The sequence below is a fragment of the Rhinatrema bivittatum genome, chromosome 1 (assembly GCF_901001135.1).
Source record: "Rhinatrema bivittatum chromosome 1, aRhiBiv1.1, whole genome shotgun sequence".
Taxonomy (NCBI): Eukaryota; Metazoa; Chordata; class Amphibia; order Gymnophiona; family Rhinatrematidae; genus Rhinatrema; species Rhinatrema bivittatum.
Window position 1 is genome coordinate 686,691,065 of NC_042615.1, and position 18,933 is coordinate 686,709,997.

Here is an 18,933-nt window from a genome sequence, read left to right on the forward strand (position 1 = left end):
TACCGACTTTCTTGATACAAATCAAATCAACTCGGTTTACATCGAACTAGGCAGTAACTATAATCAACTATAACCAACTATAATCAACAAGAGACAATTTGAAGGAGTATAAAGTTACATTATAACAAGGATGCCTTAACTGGGAGTAGGAAATAAGAAAGGGGGAACGAATATAGAGTACAATATACAAGAGAGTATGTGAGGGAGGCAAGGAGCCGTCCTCATGATAACTTGTAACATGATTTAGCTTTTATTTATTTGGCTTTTATTTTATTTGGCTTAATGAGCACGATTTAGCTTTTATTTTATTTGGCTTAATGAGCACGATACCATCGACCTCGGGGAAACCTATACAGCTTTTACCTTTTGAGGAAGCAATAGAAAATTCTGATTCTCAAGAACCGAATATCTCATGTGTGTGACAGGAAGCAAATTTAGTACTTCACAGATGCCTCTCTTCAGCGGGTACCCCCATCTTATTCATAACTAATTATAAACAGCAATTGCTAGGTGGACAAAACATTAGAACGCTGTCAAATGTAAACCCTCTAAGTGAATGTGTGTATTTCAAAGCAATGCTGCAGATTTGTTAAAGATTATTACTGGAATCGGATGCTGTAATTACTTAATTACTTAGCCGACTCTGATATTGGAGACTGCTTCTGTCTTAGATATCAGTTCTTCTATTTTGTCGTATGTGAAATGAAACTCCAGGGAGGACGGCTCAGAACCAATGTCAGGAAATATTTCTTCACGGAGAGGGTGGTGGATGCCTGGAAAGCCCTTCCAGAGGAAGTGGTGAAGACAAAAACAGTGAAGGAATTCAAAGGGGCATGGGATAAACACTGTGGATCCCTGAAGTCTAGAGGTTGGAAATAAAGGAAGGAGAGCATGGAGGTAACTGGGGAGTAACTTGCTGGTGTGCCAGTTGCTACCCTTAACAATTAAGCCTTGATAGTGTTAATGCAATGCCATCGTTGCTCTTTGCTTCAACGGCAGTGAGAAAAGGGGAACTGGATTCAGACAGTAACCAACGAGGGCCTCGCCTTTTACGGTTTGGGGAACAAATAAACATGGGGGTAACTTGTTGATGTGGCACTAACTACCCTTAATCACTAACGGGCTGATTCATTATGGTGCGCTCAGCCGAGCGCACTGTTTAACCCGCTGTCGGACGCGGGTTAGATAGGCGCTAATCTACCCCCTAATGCAAAAGGGGGATTACCGCCTATTTAACGTGTGTCCAAAGCGGAGTGAATGGGATAGCGCTCATCACGTGCAAATGCATGTGAATGAGCGCTATTACTCATTCACTCCGAATGCAAAAAAATAAATGTGCGTCTCAGAAGCACATTTATCACTCAGATAGTAACGCCTGCCTGGAGCAGGCGTTAATAGCTGATCGCATTGAAAAGAAGTACAGAAAAGCAGAAAAAAAAAATGCTTTTCTGTACTTTTTTTTTATTTTTAAAGTTAAAAAAAAACCAAACAAACTCTGCAAACCGCCGAGTTATAACTTTCAGCACGCATAATCGCTCGACCCCTAAGCCTTAATCTTTTGATGCAACTCCAACATTGCTGTCTGCTTTCCTGGCAACGGCTAAGGGAAATCGGATTCAAAAAGCATCCGAGGGCCCTGACTTTTAAGGCCTGGGAAACTGATAAGCATGGGGGTAACCTGCACAGTGCAGCAGAGACTGGCATAAGCTTGCTGGGTGGATCATTTGGTCCTTTTCTGCTGTCATCATTTCTATGTTTCTTTGTGTGTGAGTTCGCTTTCTTTTTAGCATGTGTGATGACTTAGTGTTAGGACACAGCAGTGTAGGTATAAAGTACAACATTTTGCCACTGCACCTGCACAGGAGGCTGCTCTTGTGTTCAGGTGACCTCTAAGTTGATTTTTGTATTGGATTTAGGAGGAGAAGGATCTGAGTTTTGTCGTTCCCCCTGTTCGCGATTGGTTGACTGGCCCTCATCCGGTGGCCGGTGACTGTGGTCTTGGTTTTTGAGTATTTTTGATGTGTTAGGATTTTTATGTTGGGAGGAAGATTTGGGTTCACCTTTCCTGCCTGAGAGGGGAGGGGGGGGGGAAGAGAATTTTTTTTCCCCAGTGCTGTAATAGGTTTGATCCTTCAGTCTGAAGGATCCCAGTGACATCTGAGAAGAGTTTGGAAAAGTGACAAGGAAGACGGAGGAGAGAACGGAGGCTCCACACCTTAGTTTCAGCCCAGAGAACAGGAAGGAAGAGTGTTTTGGAGATATCTGGTTCAAGCAATGGACCACAGGCATTTGCAAGGGATAGGGGATCCGTGCCATTCCACACTGGGTAGCCTAATATCCTCTTCTCGGAAAGAAAGGAAACCCATGGGGAAAATATCAAGGGACCACAGACACTGAGTAACATTTGGATTTGATTTGTTGGAGTGATTATGGATGTAACCAGAAGAAAATGTTTGGTGCCATCAGATGACCACTGAGCAAGTGAGACTAAGCATTTTATTTTGGAACACTCTACTTGAGTGTCCGGTCTGTCTTATGTTTGGCAGGGGAATCACAGAGTCTGAGTTTCTTCTCCAGAGTGAGACCTTTTTGCGCAATGCCTCGGGCCCTTGAGGTACAGAGCACCTTCCCCACCCCTTCAGAGAATACATGACATGGTTTGGAAGGACTTTGCCCAGACTGAGACCTGGTACTGAGTGTGACTGTTTCCTTCACAGCCACCACTAGAAGAGGGGATATGCTTGGCTCTCTGATAACATGAATTTGGCTTCTGATGCTAGTGCATGCAATAACATTGCTTCGTGTGCAGCTGTGTTCCTGCAGTGACATCAGAAGTCAGGCGGGATGGTTGCAGTCCATTACACACACTATATTTGTTAGTAGTAGAGGGATTGATTGTAAGAAGATGATGTTAAAAAAATGTCTTCCAAGTGAGGGTGGCTGTGACTGACAGTAACATTCTTAACAACAAAAAAATATATATATAGTAGTAGTGTTCTTTGAAAACATTAGCTAGATTCTTTTAAAATTCTTTCTCATGTGAGCTCATCAGCTTTTTGCACAATATTTATACTATATACATATCTGTACCTTGCCTGAGGGTTGCTGAACAGGAGGAGCATTCAAGAAATCCTCAAACTGTCTTCTTAGAAATGAAATACACATTGGAAAGGAGTATAGGGGTCCTAATAATTTTGTTTTGTTTTAAACGTCCAACTGCATTGTGTACATTTTCCTTATACCAGTGCTGCTGCCTTAATGGAGCTTAATGACATGAATGGGAACATGTTTTAGACTCCTGTCACTCTCTAGACCTGAAACTGCTCCACTCCACTCAATAAATGCCTGAGCATATCTATAGTCAGCTCACGCCTTTGGTAGAGTGAGTAGGACGCAGTTTCCTGTAGAGCTACAACTATGCTGCTCCATAAAGAGGGCTGTGGATGATTATCTAAGTGTAGGGCTTAGCAGCCCTCTTCATCAGGAGATGGGAATGAGTGGGTTGCCTCTGCAGTTGTCCAGCTCTAACCAACTCAAAAGTACAGGTCCAAGCTTGGGAAAGCAGTTAACATTTTTATCGTTATTTATTTATTTATTTTTATATATCAACATTCAATCTGAGGTATCACATTGGTTTACATTCAGGTACTGTAGGTATTTCCCTATCCCAGAGGGCTTACAATCTAAGTTTGTACCTGAGGCAATGGAGGGTAAAGTGACTTGCCCAAGAGGTGGGTGCCCACCTGGACATCAGAGACATTATCTCCATTAGTGAGCACTAAGTCGAGAATAGCTCCTTCTCTTGTGGGTTCCATTACCATTTGTTTGAACAAAGCTACTTGCAGGGCATCCACTATTTCTCTACTATTATTAGATTTTGCAGATGGGATTCTCCAGTCTACATCTGGCATATTCAAAGGGGCATCCACACTGTGGATTCATAAAGTCTAGAGGACGTGATTGAAGAGCGGGTGGCTTGCGGGAATGACGCCACTACCTGGACTGAGTCACCGCCACTTTGAAAATATTCAGATCTTTGTAGAGAGAAGTTAGATCAGCTTCTCAGGGATGGTGTATTAACATTTTAGCTGTATATAGGTGGTTTGCGTTGCAACCTGGTGATTTCCTTTAACAGTAGTTCTGTAATCTTAATTTCTAGAACTATCGAATGGCAGTGTATTTATAAAACTAAACATACAGCCATGTGACATAAGCAGAGCCAAACCCATAATAAATGCACTGATAGCAGTACAAGGTTGAGAATACACTTTTAAAGCCAAAATAAAAACAGCCTGTGGAGCTGTAAATGTGCCCAAGGGAGCGAGCCTCACTGTGGCCTCTCCTTGTTTATAATATCACAGATGCATGTGGAAGATTTTGCATTGCAACAAAACCTTAGCTTTTAGTTAGCAAAAGTAACTGACCTTCCCCCTCCCCTACCCCAGCAAAGAGCAACCAATATTTCTTTCCTCTAGGGGTAGCCAGGCTGTTATATGTTTTAGAAATGGAGCATGAGCTACAGAATTCTAGGGGTGTGCAGGCCCCTAAATGTTTATTTCAGTTGCTTGTTTATTTCTTCGGGGGAGGGGGTTGGGCTTCAATTTGTTTTAATGTTTATTTGGCCCCCCACAAAAAAAAAAGAATTGCTGGAGCTGGGGAACTCCCTGACACCCCCCCTCCCTCCCACGTTCCCCTTCCATGGGGGAGACTCGTTAGTGAACGGAAGAATGCCCCTCGCCTCTGGCTCCCCTGGCATTGCGTGGAAATGGTGCCGGTTCGAGGGCCCGTCTGTGCCAGTTTGCAGTACGGCCGTACAATCATAGATAACAAAATGGCACCAGCCGGCCCTGAGATTGGCGCCATTTCTCATCACTCAGGGCCAGCCCGTGCCAATTTTAGAGGGGCGGGGGCGAGTGGGCATCCCTTCGGCCTCTTTCACTTACCAGAACCCCCAGGAAAGGAGAAAGTCCAGGCCGGGGCAGGTTCCCCGTCCTGACAAGTTTTTTTTGCGGGAGGTGGGGTAGGTTTTTTTTTTTTTTTTTTTAGAGGGCCCAGGGGAGATCCTGGCCCCTGGCAGCTTTCCTGTGGACCGGGGACAGACTTTTAAAATCTTTTCTTTAAAATTGCGCAGCCTTTCCTCTCCAAATGAAAGTAAAGGAAAACCAATCCAGTTTCATTTGTTTTTTGTTTTTTCTTTCATTCCCTTTTGGAAACGATTTTCATTTCGAACCAATGCACATCCCTTATGGCAGAAGAGTGAACACTGACCTTCCTAATGCTGCAGGTGTCAGATGCAAAATAGGGATGTGAATATATTTGGTAAAAAGTATGCAATTGAAGAGGTGACAAACACGGAGCAGGGGGACTGGAGGATGCAGTGCCAGAGCAGAGCAGGTCTCTGAGCCCGGCGGCAGAGGCAGGGGGAGGAGAAGCAGCAGCCGCTTATTCCTCCTGTCTGAGGCTTAGCAGAGTTGTTTGTTTGTTTGCTTATAAAAATGTATATCAGCAGATCCAAATTTCCTTTGGTGTACGATAAACACGCTGATCCCACTGCCAGGGCCCCAGTCCAGAGCTTGAGGCCCTCCAGGATCCCCGCTCTAACAGGCTTTTAAAATCTTGTTTTGAAGTCAGCCAGTGGCGCTTTTCACTCCGGAGAAACAATGAAAGCTGGCAGGGAGGGGGGACATGAGACTTGGGGAGAAAGTAAGAGGCGAGATTCGGTTCATGAATAATGTTTACTAAATGATCTCCCATTTTATCCAAGTACTTTCTATTAGGCAACCTAACCAGTAATTTTTTTTTTTTTTTTTTAAGGATATGCATGGGAAAAATGTTCATTTTGTAATTTTTTTTGGTTTGGAGTGGGGGGGGGGGGGGGGGGGGGGAGGGGGCAGTTTCAGATTTTGGTTTGTTTACCAAATCGAAATAAACATTAAAATACAAAAAAAATAAAAACCAAAAATGAATACTTGCCTGTACTCCCTCCACAGGGGGTCTCCGGTAAGACTATACTTTTTATTGGTTAACCAGTTAACTATCTTTTTTTTTTTTTTTTTTACTTCTTTCCTACAAAAGCTGCCTATTTGGCACGCCCCCCCCCCCCCCCCTCTCTATTTTTCCAAATACTGCCTTACCCCTTATGCTCCCTGCTGATGTCTCTGTGGTGTCAGGTGCTTGAGGGGAAAGGTAAGGGGGCCGTCTTCGTTCGAACGCCCCAGGAGGGACCTCAGTTTTTTGTTTTTTTTTCCTAGAGGGAGAGTTTTGGCAAACTGTGATGCTGATTTCCAAGTGTGGGAAGGTGGATAGATAGCTCTCTTGGACTGGAGCTTCGCCGCCAAACTTGAGAGCTGTCACACGTTTCGCTGTTGCTGCTGGAGAGATCCAGTTGTGGCGAGGCTCTTCTTGAAAGGCAGAAAGAGGAGGCCTGGGAGTGACACCTAACACAGAAGGCAGGTGGTGAAACGTTAAACCTACGGACGTTGCTTGTTTACCTGCCACTGGCAGGTGTGCTAGTGGGGATTTCACACGCTCCTGTTGGTGCTGGGCTTGCATTTGTGGCTCTGACATTGGAGAGGAGAACCTGTGTAATAGGATAGGCTGGAAATCAACAAGTGCATTAGCCTACTAGAAAATTGGAGCTGCGCACAGACAGCTCTCTAAAAATGGTCCCTGTAAGGACTGGGTTGCTATGTGCAAAACGTTTTGCTCCTGAGCATTACCCTATGTGCACTCTTTTCTTTGATGCAAAAAGCCTATCAATTTTATGCATACAGCATCCCGATCCTTAGAGGGAATGTTGGAGTAGCATGCACACAAACTTTCTCACATACAAACACACACTAACATACATGCCTATTCACTCTCATGCATACATGCTCATTCTCACAAACACACACACTCACTCACTCACTCTCATTCTCATTCACTCCCCAGACTCTCACGCACACTCATTCAATTCTCCTCTGCTACACACACACTCATCTCAGTAACTGCAAACTCTTTGAGAAGTAACACAAACTCCTCAGGACTCAAACAGCAGCAGCCTTATCTAGGACAGGCAGCAATGCAAATATTCTACCATACCCTAGAACACTAATACACCACCTACTGGGGTTAACGGAACAAGCCAGACTGCTACAAAACCCTACAGAAAAACTGCACCTCAGTTACACATGCAGAACATAGACAGAACCTTACCTAATACAGAATAAGGGGCTACATATTAGAAACAGAAACATGCAGACAAAAATAAATGGAAGGTCCAAGAAACCAGACTGTGAACAGTGGCATACGGAAGAAATAACAAAATACAAATATGTAATGTCATCCACAAAGATAACATATGACAATCACTAAAACTTCAAAATATATTTTTTTTTACCTTTGATCTTATTTTCTAATCTGTTAGTCCTGATTTTTTTTTCCCACGTTTCCTTTCTTGGTCTTTTCCCAATTCCTTTTACAGGGTCTCTCTCTTTTTTTTTCTTTCTCCACCTGTCTTCTTCCATTTCTCCCTCCATCCACACCCACACACTGGCAGTCACACAGAAAGGCTCTCATCCAGCCACACACACACTCAGGCTCTCACTCAGCCACCCATTCCCCCCCCCCCCCTCACAGGCTCTCAAATCCACTTACACACACACACACACACACACACACACACACACACACACACACACACACCTAGGGCTCTCACCCACCAACAGGCTCTTGCCTCCCCACCTCATGCAGTTACACATACACTCACCCACCCACCCATCCATCCCCATACACACAGCCTCTCTCGAACACACACACATATTCACACAGCCTCTGAATCACTCATACACAGGATCTCACCCACCTACAGGCCGATACAGTAAAGTTCGCGGGAGAGCGGGCGAGTGCGCGCAGAGGCCATTCTCCTGTGCGCGCGATTCACAAAACAAAAATATTCAAATTAGGGCCCGCGGTAAAAAGAGGCGGCAGCTGTCAGTGAATTTGACAGCTGACGCTCAATTTTGCTGGCGTCTGTTCTCAAACCTGCTGACAGCCACGGGTTCAGAAACCGGATGCCGGCAAAATTGAGCGTCCGGTTTTCAACCTGCGAGCCATGGGCCGATTTTTACATTTTTTTAAAATATTTTAAATTATTTTTTACTTTGGGACCTCCGACTTAATATCGCCATGATATTAAGTCGGAGGGTGCACAGAAAAGCAGTTTTTACTGCTTTTCTGTGCACTTCCCCGGCACCGGCAGAAATTAACGCCTACCTTTGGCTAGGCGCTAATTTCTGAAAGTAAAATGTGCGGCTTGGCTGCACATGTTACTTAGTGAATTGCGCGGGAATAACTAATAGTGCCTGCAACATGCATGTGACTTATTTTAGTTTCACTATGTGTTAATTTGTGCTTTGCCTTATGAATTTTATGATATTTTGTTGGCCTGAATGGGGTAACTAGATGGGCCATATGGTCTGTCTTCTGCTATCAGTTTGTATGTTTCTATATAATTACGTATGGTTTTTATTTTATTTTTATTTTAAATGTTGTAATTATGTATATTATATTTTTCTTTTGCACCACACTAGGAGATTCTGTTTGTCACATTTATAAATAACTTGGCAAGCAGTGGGAGATTCTATAAATCCATTTCTGAATACCCAGGTTGCACTGTGTAAGATAAATGTGGACAGTGTTGATCTAAATTTAATGAGCCTGGAGCTAATGTGCTTATTCCTTGACAAACCTGAAATCTTGCCTAATGCTGGCACTCATGGACAGGAGCTGCCTGCTGTTTGTCCTAATGGCTGACATGGCTGTTAAACTCCTGGAAAAAAGAGGGGTAGGAGAGAATAATTGGATGACGATTGAAGGGGGGAGGGGCTGCAGCTTGTCATCTCATTCAGGGCTTCTGGGAAGAAGGGGCCAGTGTATCTGCCTAAGTAAAGTTGGACTGCAGCCCCCAAAATACAACAAAACCTGCATTTTTGTTCTCAGTAAATAAGTGTGCATAAGCTACACCTCCATTAACTTTCAAAGGACTATTCCTGTGCTGGATGATACAGCAGAACGGCAGTGCCAGGTACCAGATCCAAAGAATGGGAAAAACCTGCCAAACGGCTGATGTGCATTGCATGAAGCATTTTGCTAGACATCGCCACAAAAAAAAAAAAAAAAAATCTCTCCCAAGTTACAAAGGAAGGGGGATTCTATATCTGCAGTGTGACGAAAATCCCAAATTACAAGTGAACAGTGAGACCAGCAAGAAGTAAAAACAGAATTTATTGCCAGTGCCTTGTGGAGAAACCCCTCCCCCAAATACTTTTCCGGACCCTTAGTGTTGCTGGAGAACTGGGCATGTCTGAGATCCCGCTTATTATCTGTGCCAGCTTTGTACGCTCAAGTGAGGCTATGACTTCCTCAGCTTTGCAATACTTTTACTCCTTGGGATTTAGAAATGTAGATTTTGGAAGTTTAGGAAGTAACTACTTTTACCACCACATCACAGCAACGTCGTCCATGTTATTCTGCATTTGAACCAGAGTTAAAAGGTAAACCATTGCAAAGCTGTTCCTGGCCAAGGCACTTGGATGCTATTGTGATACAGACCAAGCAACCACAACAAAATACTGTGGGCAGTATTGTTTCATAAAAGAAACTAAAACAAAATAAACCCTTTCTACCGTTTTCAATGCCTGAAATATTATTGTAGGACTTTTAAACTTTATGTAGTGAGTTGAATTACCAAAAAATCCCAAAACTCCACTGTCAGTGATGACCTTGCTTATGCAGCCGTTGAGGACTCTCACTACATACAACTAGGAAACTACCTACCCCTCCCTGTCTGTGTCACTGGCCTGAGGGCTCCAGTCAACAAGACCGTGTTTGTATTAACCAAGGACAGCACCTGCGGGAAAGCCAAACAGGAGGCACACCAAAGCCTGGGGAATTCATAACCTACTGAAATCAAAACTCTAGCAAACTTGCATGACAGCACCGACCAGTCACACAGTTTTATTAAAGGAGAAATACATCACCATTTTCTTTATACACAGTCCCGGCTACTCAGCCCAATTTAACCATGAAATTATAGTTTTCTTCTTAACACTGCATGGTTCGTGTAGGGAAATCAGCCGTTCAAGTATACAAAGCTCATTTTACTTGGAGTCTAATTTGGATACCTGTGCTTGGGGCTAGTGGCTCTCGTGAGACTGCAGCTCTGGTAGGTGGGGGGGTGTTTCCAGCCTGGGAGGAGGCAGCAGGTAAGAAGGCACTGCTCATCGGTGACTCCTGCTGGCTGGAGGGCAATGCACAGGGAGTGGGGGGAGGACAGACAGAATTCTGTGGGTGGTGGCAGCTCTGGCTTTCTTTTGCTCTCCTCTCTGCCGGGCGGTGCCTGACTTACTGGGGCAAAATTTTGCTACCCTACCTGAGCACCCCAGTTGGAAATTGGTGAATTAGCATATCTGACAGGCCCCCACCCTTCCACAAAACGTTTTGCCCTGACTATTAGGACTCTGCATTCCTTTCAAGCAAGGATTAGAAAACCTGTTCAATTTGTTAGTTTTGAACACATTAAAAAGAATAGACAAGGAATGTGATTATTTATCATGAATTAGAACATTGGCTCCATTATTTTATTCATGTAGTGATTATGAGTTCTTGGTTTCATGATGGGTAACCTCTTGGTAACAAATGAGGAAGATGAATACAAATAACCACCAAGTAATAGATAATCCTAAAGTAATGTAGTGTACCACACTTCAGACAATGATTTATCACAAAAATCTTTTGTTTTACTACACTAAATTTTTTTTTACTAGATTTATAACACATTTTTATGAAAATAATTCATTTGAAAAAGTGAGTGAAAACCAGTATGTTCATATATGCTCTGCAAACTGCAGAAAGGTAACAAATGATGATAAAAAGTAACCTTTATAAACTCTTACTGCTTACAATGTTTCCAAACCCACAGTAAAAAAAAAAAAAAATGTAAATCTCATGTATGTCTCTACAAAATAATTTCAATAGAGTTGATCAATCTTTTAATAATTTGGTAACAAAGTTCCTTGCTATATATTTCATTAATATTCCCAACAAGGGGCCCTTGTTTCACCACCACCGTGGCTTCCTCAGCGGCACATTGAACTTCACTGTCTTTTCAGTAAGATAAAAGTAGACGGCATCCCTATTATCCTCTGTGCACTAATCATTGTGGGCTCCTTGGCTGTCATCTAAGGAATGGAACCATATCTGTTACATTAAAAAACTTTAACTAATCTTCTGTCTCTTTAGGTCCATTAACTTCTTACTCGCTTGACCACTTTTACATAAGTCATATATTGTTTGACTCATAAGAACAGAAGATTTGCCATATTGGATTAGACCAAAGGTCCAGCAAACCCAGTATCCTGTTTCCAACATTGGCCAAGCCAGGAGTAGATAGATTCCAAGCTGCTTATCTCAGGAATAAGCAGTGGATTTCTGCAACTCCACCTTAATAATGGTTTATGGACTTTTCCTCCAGGAACTTGCCCAAACCTTTTTAAAAAGCAGTTGCACTAATATCTTCCATCACAACCTCTGGCAATGAATTCCATAGCTTAATTATGCATTGAGTAAAAAAATATTTTCTTTTATTAGTTTTAAGTGTATCACCTAGTAGCTTCATTGTGAGTCTCTCTGGTCTTTCTACTTTTTGAAAGACTAAACAATAGAGATGTGCATTCGTTTTTGCCAAATTGGAAAATTGCAACGAAATTGTCCAATTCAGCATATTTCAGGGAGCCTGAAAAAAATCAGGATTTTCCTGTTTTTTCGCAAAAATTCGTTTTTACGATTAGTGCGCGCTAACAAAAACTAACAAAAAGTAACAAAATCTAACGGTTTTTGTTAGCGCGCACTAACTAAAAATTGATTTTTCGCGGAAAAAGACCCGAACCGGAAAAAACTGACATTTTCCATGGCGGCTGAAAAACGAAGAACGACACGAACACAAAAAACGATGCACATCTCTACTAAACAACTGATAAACATTTACTAGTTCCACTCCCCTCATTATTTTATAGACCTCTATCGTATCTCCCCTCAGTTGTCTCTTCTCCAAGCTGAAGAGTCCTAAACTCTTTAGCCTTTCATCATAGGAGAGTCATTCCATTCCTTTTTGTCATTTTGGTAGCCCTTCTCTGTATCTTTTTAATTCTGCTATAGCTTTTTTGAGATGTGGTGACCAGAACTGCACACTGCGATATAGAGGCATTATGATATTCTCTGTTTTATTCTCCATTCCTTTCCTAATAATCCCTAACATTCTATTTGCTTTCTTGACTGCCACTGCACACTGAACAGAAGATTCAGCTTATTATCAACGATGACACCTAGATCCTTTTCTTGAATGGTGACTCGTAAAGTGGATCCTTGCATTGTGTAACTATAATTTGGGTTACTCTTCCCTAAGGGCATCAATTTGCACTTGTCCACATTAAATTTCATTTGTCATTTGCATGCCTAGTCTTCTAGTTCTAAAGGTTTTCTTGCAATTCTTCACAATTCTCATGTGATTTAACAACTTTGAATAATTTGGTGTCATTGGCAAATTTGATCAGCTCACTCATTGTTCCCTTTTTCAGGTTGTTTATAAATATATTTAAAAGCAGTGGTCCCAGAAAAGATTGCTGGGGCATTCCACTATTCACCTTTCTCCTATTGGGAAAATTTACCATTTAGCCCTACTCTCTGTTTTCTATTTTTTTTAACCAGTTCTCATACCAGTTTTCAGAAGAAGCTGCGATCCTTTCAATGATATTTGTGCATATTAGGTTATTCCACCTTAATTAAATACCTCATGAAGACCACATCATAAGATATGTCTGCAACACTCATTGGGGCAGATTTTAAAAAAGTACGCGCGTGTGTACTTTTGTTCGCGCACCCGGCGCAAACAAGAGTATGCCGGATTTTAATAGATACGCGCATAGCTGCGCGTATCTTTTAAAATCCGGGGTCGGCGCGCGCAAGGCTGCACGTGCCGTTCTTTCCAGTGCCCCCCACCTTCCCTTTCCTTCCCCCCCCCTCCCCGGCGCTCCATGTTCCAGTCCGGGGGCTGGTCTGGAGGCCGCAGCCACGCCCCCGGAATGCCCCCGATGATGCCGTGGCCACGCCCCCCCCGGAACGACCCCGATGACGCACCGGCCGTGACATGCCCGCCGACATAACCCCCGCCCCAGGAAAGCCCCGGGACTTATGCGCGTCCCAGGGCTTGTGTGCGCCGCCGAGCCTATGCAACATAGGCTCGGCACGCGCAGGGGGTGGAAGGGGCAGCTTTTCGGGGGTTACGCACGTACCCCTTTGAAAATCTGCCCCATTATATTGAACACTTTTATAGAAAGGAACTTCAGTTTCCTGATTTAAAGTTTGACAAGTGAAAATGATCCATTGTTCCCACTGCGATAATATTCAAGGGATGTTTGTTTTAATATAACTTGACAAATAATAAAAATTGAAATCATCCACTTTGTTTATTTGATATCCCATGTTGCACTAAAGGAAGCTGAAATTTTAGAGTTCATATACAATTATTATACTCTAATATTTGGCATCTGATTTATCTTTCACTGCATAAACTACTTGATGGACGTTGCAATGAAAAGGTCCAGGCAGTTTATATGGTGCTTTCAGTGATCAGTACACAAACTCAGAAATTCTCCATATATGAGAATGCATGGAACATTTACTGCATGCATATTGGCCTTTATTCTGCCCGTAGCTAGTTAATGTTATTAGCATAGATGAAATGATCCTTTATACTCTTGCCTCTTTTCAGTGCAAAAAATATATATCTGAGAAAATCCATTGTGCTTCCAGCACCTGCCAATGTTTAAGAATAAATTGTTTAATAGCTGCTGATTGATCTGAATATGGAATCGCACAGACTTAATGGAAACTGGAGTATATCCATGATCAAGAAACATTTGTGCCATATCATGTGCTTGTTTACATTCTCCTCCAGTCGAATCTACACAAATGCATGAATTGCCCAACAAGGATGTTCTTCCTAAGTGATCATGGATGAAATCTCATATAGTGTAACAAATAATTTTTATCAGTTGACTTTCTATAGATAGATAAAAGAAAGCCTTCAGATGTCTTATAAAACATAATGTCCAGAAAAGAAATGAAGTTTTCATGATGTTGTACAGTAAACTGCAGATTAACATCCATGTTGCAAAAGCCTCCAGTAATTCTATAAGTACCCATGTCATCTATGAATCTTTTCTAAAATACATTATTTCACCAAAAAGATGATAGATATGTTATGTTGTTCAAAGGCATCCAGATATAAACAAGCTACTTAGAAGACCCAATGCTGTCCTAATTTGTTGAAAGAAGTCTTCTCCAAACATAAAATAATTCTTCAGTAATGCTATTGATACTAATTGGTTATTAATTTTTCTTTGTTGATTTGAGAAACCTTGTTTGCTTAAAGTTAAATTTATGATTAAAAGAATGGAATCTTGCAGTATGTTTGTATAGTGCCGAAATATCTGCAATAACAAGCGGCTATGATGGTTATATTTCTGTAATCTGCTGTAATAAAGTAAGATGCAGTAAATCTCATACATATGCAATCCGTGGAACAGAGGGTTGTAAAACGAAAAAAATCCCAGAAAGCTGACCTCATATTTGAGATGGGCTATGCCAGTCACTAACATTTTCTATTTGTGATTTTTTTTTTTTTTATTTAGAGGAAGTGGGAAGGATTTTGATAATTTTGATTTCTCCCATTGCTATAATCCCCATCTTTTTGGGGGATAGGCTTGTTGAGGTATAAAGACCTATGGAATATGCCCAGTGCTTCAGTGGGAAAGCGACAGAGGAAGAGATAGGAGTCACAGCTCAAGATCCCACCAGGATCTCACAGCAAGAGTGGGTCAGAAGCTAAAAAGAAGGAAGGAGGCTAGAGATGGCAACAGGATAGGAGACAGAGGAAGAGTGAGGAACTGAAAATTTTCCCAGGGGTTCAAGAGAAGAGAACGTTGGAGAGCAAGAGATTTCCCTGGGATCTCAGAAGGCAATGCAAGCATTTGGCAAGGAGGTTTTGAGGAAGAGATTTTTGAGAAGACTTTATTTTTTGGATTTTGACTGACTGTGTATGAGGGAAGGACATACACCTGGTATCCCAAAGGACTGGGAAGGAGATTGGTTTGCCCATTCAACCAGTTAACAGATTGGGTGAAGAATAGGATATAGACTTTTGAGCCAGTGCTTCAAGAGATTTGTATTTTTGACTGTTGACTTACAGTTGAAGATTTTAACTTGTTGGAATCCTCTTTTGGATATGTTGTTTGGGGATATTTTTCCAGGCTAGTTCGTGCCAGAACTAGAACTATGCTCTAGTAATCCCAATCTTATTGGTGAGGTTATTTTCAATCATGATGAAGGTTTCAAGAGCAAGAAGGGAAGTGAACAGAGAAACCATTTGTTTTTTTTATTGATCATTGGATGTATGTTGAAAATTATTTTTGTCATCTTGACCTGGATCTCTTCTTTAAGTTACAGTAAAGACTATCTTTTATTTAAACACCAACTGCAGACTCCAGTGTTTTCATTGAGTTTTACCCAAGTGTGGATTTACTGGAGAATGGATGGACTTTTTTGTGATGCCTGGTTTCTTCCTGTGTTGGTAATTTTGGCTTCCCTGCTGTTACTTTTCACTGTCTGGCACTTCCTGGACCTATCTGAACTAGAATATGAAATGGTCATGGAGAATAGTGATAGGTAGCACTAGGGGCCCCAGAAAAGAAATCTTCCTCCCTGTCCAGAATGAACCTGGACCTGTAGAACCCTCTAATCTAGAATAAAGCACCAAAATGGGGGTCTTGGCAACACAAGAAAATGGTTAAAATCAATAAGGCTGTAAGCGGGGTAATCCGGTGTTAAGATTTAAAAGCAGTCTCAAAAAGGTGGGTTTTGAGATTGGATTTGAATGAGGCCAGAGAGGGAGCATCACATAGCAACTTGGGAAGTCTATTCCAAGCAAATTGAGCAGCAAGATGGAAAGTGCGGAGTTGGGAGTTGGCGGTGAAGGAGAAGGACACATAGGATTGACTTGTCTGATGGAGGTGTGTTGGGAGAGATATGAGAGGAGAGGTAGCGAGGAGCTGCAGAGTGAAGGTTCTTGTAGGCGAGTAAGAGGAGCTTGAACTGTATGTGGAAACAGAGAGCCAGTTAGTGACTTGAAAGGAGGCATTACATGGGTGTAGTGACTGGCAAAAGATGTTGTAAGGCTGAATTTTGGATAGTTTTGTAGTAGAGAGAGATGGTTCACTGGGAGACCTGTGAGGAGCAAGTTGCAGTAATCTAAGCAGGAGCTAATGAGAGAATGGATATGGGTTCTGGGAATGTGGTCATAATGGATCGGACAGATTTTGGTGATTATAGAGAAACAACACATTTTAGTAGTGGTTTGGATATGTAGAGAAGGGGAGAGATGAATTGAAAATTACCTCAAAGTTATGGGCTGAGAGGACTGGGAGGATGACAATTTTATCCACTGAAATAGAGAAGGGGGGGGGGGGGGGGGGGGTGGGGGGGAAGATAAGGAGTTCTGTCATAGCTATGTTGAATTTAAGGTGGTGATGGAACATTCTGTCAGCAACATCAGACTAGCAGGCTGAGATTTGGGACTGGATTCATGATGACATTTCTGGTGTAGATTTGAGAATCAGCATAAAGATGGTAATGAAAGCCATGGGAAGAGATCAGAGTAGCAAGGGCACTTTGTAGCTTTTGTCAATGGAAAATATTTTAGCAAAGAATCAAGATATAGGGAGCTGCCTGTAAATCAATATTCCCACAGATCTGAAGTACACATCAGGCATTCCATGACACAAAAATATTGAGAGAGTTTGTGCTATTTATTCGCTTGAACTTACTATCAGGCCGATACAGGACAGTGCGTTCCGGTGGAGCGCACTGTTAGCCCAGGTTTAGACGCACGTTTTGACGCGCTAGCTTTACCCCTTATACAGGAAAGGGTAATAACACGTCCAAAATGCGCGTCCAACCCCCCCCCCAAAAAAAAATAATAGCGCCCGCAGCATGCAAATGCATGTTGATGGCCTTATTAGTTATTCCCGTGCGATACAGAAAGTAAAATGTGCAGCCAAGCCGCACATTTTACTTTCAGAAATTAGCGCCTACCCAAAGGTAGTCGTTAATTTAGGCCGGCACCGGGGCCTCCGACTTAATATCAAGGCGATATTAAGTCGGAGGCCCCAAAAGTAAAAAAAAAATTAAAATTAAAAAAAATAAAAAATCGGCCCGTGGGTCGGAAGACGACCGCTCAATTTTGCTGGCATCCGTTTTCCGAACCCGAGGCTGTCAGCGGGTTTGAGAACCGCCGGCAAAATTGAGCGTCTGCTGTCAAACCCGCTGACAGCCGCTGCACCTGTCAAAAAGGAGGCGCTAGGGACGCGCTAGTGTCCCTAGCGCCTCCTTTTACTGCGAGCCCTAATTTGCATAGGCTACCCTCCTGAATCGCATGCCCAGGAGAGTGGCCTGTGTGCGCGCCAGGAGAGCGGGCGCTCGCCAGCTCTCCTGCGCGTTTTTCTGTATCGGTCTGTATGCTTGTAGAAATATTAGACATTCAACATTTTGTTATGGATAAATATGCTAATATTGTGAAACCGGCCAAAAAATAAACGTTCAGCATTTTAAAATCTCCAGTCATGTAGCTTTAGAAACAATTTTATAAGGTGAGCTGGCAACCGATGCATGGCTGGTGCTTTATTAATATCATGGTACCAAACTCAAGTTTACTTTTTGGAATGATTGCTTTTTTGAGAAGGCATTGTCTGCTAATTTTCTGTGGGGTAAGTAGAGCCAAAGACAAAAGGCTTGTAGGGTGGGAAATTATTCTCCTCTCTTTAATTATTATATCGTCTCCTGTCTACCAGCTCTTTTGTGCTCACAGATGTCAGGCTGAGCAGAGCTGCCAGTTCTAGATCAGACCGTGCATAACTTAAGAAGCAGAGGATGACAAATGAGAAACACAAACTTACCTTTTTGGTTTTCAGTACCAGGTCGGCTCTGTAGGATTGTAAATAGAAAAAAAGCAGAAATATCAACAAACACTAGAACAAAGCAGGGGCACGCCTTTTGGATTGGGGATGGGGAGGGAGCAGTGAAGCTCTGCCCAAACTTCGCCCCTAGCTCTGACCTCACCCTCCACCTCCACTCCCACTGCCTGTTTTTTTTTTAATCTTTGTTTACAGTCAATATCATTCTTGCTTACCTACATACTTTGCATAAATCGTAGAGTATAATTATTCAATCCTAGACCAGCCAATAAAATGCTTATTGATGCTAGAAAACCAGCCATAGTGGCAAAGGAGAAACTAACAAAACAGCATTACTAATGGAAAAGTCAGTACTAAGTGTATGGAGAGAGAGAGAGAAATGTAATCGGAGACAGAGCAAATGTGGCCTAAAACTGCAGTAACAGCCCTAATTGTTTGGGCACCACTCATCCGATTAAAAGACTTCCACGCTCATCTCAGTAGGTTGCCTGCATATATTACATGATACAAGCTGCTTGGCACAATGCAAGTATTAAGAAGAGCGCTTCCAGTAACTTTGAGAGCTTGAGATCATACCCGACATAAAGTACTCTGGCTTAAGAATGAGGTTCTTGCTTGTCAGTGTATGTGCAAGACATACCCACTATAAATCCTGGACCCCAGTTCTGTAAATATATACTCTGTATCCGCAGGAACCCCCCCCACTATAAATCCTGTACCCCAGTTCTGTAAATAGATACTCTGTATCTGCAGGACCCCCCCCCGCTATAAATCCTGTACCCCAGTTCTGTAAATGTATACTCTGTATCCGCAGGAACCCCCCCAACTATAAATCCTGTACCCCAGTTCTGTAAATATATAATCT

At 42.4% G+C, this 18,933-nt stretch overlaps 1 protein-coding gene across 3 annotated transcripts in view; it reads left to right on the forward strand.

Annotated features, from left to right (window-relative positions):
- Positions 1–18,933, forward strand: part of ARHGEF28 (Rho guanine nucleotide exchange factor 28) — a 585,749-nt gene that overhangs the window by 32,415 nt on the left and 534,401 nt on the right. The window lies entirely within an intron of this gene.